Below are 2,302 nucleotides of genomic sequence, written 5' to 3' on the forward strand. Positions count from 1 at the left end.
GCAATGTGGTGGTGTTCACTCTTTGTAGGAGGGAGGAGGGTGATGGAACCCCTCGTTTCCTTCCTAATGTAACTTGGTGAGGGAGCCATTCACCTCATTACTGAGTTTTCAAGCCCTGTGGACAAGCGTTTGCTGTGTGTTTGTGTGTGTGTGTGTGCGTGCGCGCGCTGAGAGAGAGAGAGAGAGAGAGAGAGAGAGAGAGAGAGATCTACTGGTCATTTCACCACTTCCAAACATATTCATAATCGACATGACCACGTAGCTACTCTTATTTCCTCACTATAAGCCTTAAATCCAGAGTAGGGTCAAAATGAAGAAACCTTCGTTATCTCAAGTAGCAGGAATCGAACCCATTCAAGGCAACATTTTAGTTCAATCAGTTCCGAAGAAAGAAAAGCAAAAGAATTATTTCAGTGCATTGAATTCAGATGTAGTTTACCAGAGCTGGAATATGCCCCTGTGTTTTAGGCTGATGTATATATTTCAAAACCATCTATTGTAAACCTGAAGGACTGTTTTAGGTAAAAAAAAAAAAAAAAGTGAGTGAAATTAAGTAAAATAATTGAATTCTTCCATTTTTTACGCAGTTTTGTTCGAGGAGATAAGACTGTCATGATGAAGACTCAGCAAGAGAATAATGAAGAGAGGTCCACCTCCAAAAACCGCCTGGACGCCCATTAACAGAAATTACAGGTCGTTTGTTTCAGAATTCATTAGGACCCTTGTCTCGGGGATTACTTTGAATTTGCGTCCTTTCTTTAGGGGATATATATTCCCATTCTTAAGTTTCGTGTATTTCTCGTCCTTCCTGGGAATCCTTTCCCTTGACAATGATGGATTGTTGGATTCTTTGTAAAACTAATTTCACGAGTTTCGAGGACGTTCCATGATGATTTTTGCAATGCTAACACACACACACACGTTATATATTATATATAATATATCTATAAATGTTGGTTTATACAGTCTAAGAATAACCGATGAAAATTTTATATAAATACTATATATATATATATATATATATATATATATATATATATATATATATATATATATAGATACACACTATACTATATGATACTATAGTATATATATATATATATATATATATATATATATATATATATATATATATATATATATATATATACTATATTTAGTTATGGGGAGTGGATGGGAAGAGTAGAGGATAATGGATGGGAGTGGGGGGAGGAGTGAGTAGGAGGGGAAAAAATAAGTATTATATTATCCTCATAGCAAGATATCTGGTTACACGATTTCCTCCAGTCATCCAGAAGGCCGAAATATTTGTGTTATTTTCAATTCTGGAAACATCTGTGACAGGAAACGATTCCTGGAAATGATAAAAGACTTTATCACCTGAAGAGCGAGATAATGGAGTTTTAAAAATGAAAAATTTATATATATATATATATATATATATATATATATCTATATATATATATATATATATATATATATATATATATATTGCTAAAAAGTGCCAAGTATCTGTTATCATTCATCAATTATTACCTCACCAAAAGCCAGACACCTGAACCCTCATAACACGTATTAAACGACTGAATACTCTAAAGGCAACAGTGATCCCTTAACAACTTACCGTTATTGCAGAAAATCAGACTAAGTTCATCAAACAGGTGTGAGGTAATCTTGTAAGTAATTAAATTAATCAAAGGGCATCACTCCATCAACAACTTTAAAAGTCTAAGTATTCCCCTGATTTCAGTAGTCTAAGATCTTCCCTGGTTCTAAGTCACTTCAAGTAAATTGAAGGAAAGCAAATCAATTACCACTCTGTTTCTACTAACCATAATCATAATCAAATGCAAATATAGCTGATATAAAAAAAAGACTCTATATACAAATTTTAAATACAAAAATTTATTATCAAATTCCAAAATTTATAATGAAATTCACAATATCGGGAAAATACTGTTACTTGAAATAAAGTAAAGTTTAATTAATTCTGAATCAAAATTAAGTAAAATTAAATCAAAATTATTTATCACAAAATTCAAGAAAATTAATTCAATTGAAATTCAAAAGTGTTAGGCATAATTGAAAATTTAAATTTGAAATTAATTCACAAGTGCTAGCAACAACAAAACTTGAAAAGAATTCTAAGTAAATGCAATTAATTCACAAATGTTAAATTTAATTAAATGTGTAATGATTAAGCAATGAAAATAACTAAGTCAATTAAATTGTGAATGCAAAAAAAATAAAAATAAAATACAAAGGCACACTTCAATAAGAAAATGAACAAGTGCACAAATAA

The sequence above is a fragment of the Macrobrachium nipponense genome, chromosome 34 (genome assembly GCF_015104395.2).
Source record: "Macrobrachium nipponense isolate FS-2020 chromosome 34, ASM1510439v2, whole genome shotgun sequence".
NCBI classification, from domain to species: domain Eukaryota; kingdom Metazoa; phylum Arthropoda; class Malacostraca; order Decapoda; family Palaemonidae; genus Macrobrachium; species Macrobrachium nipponense.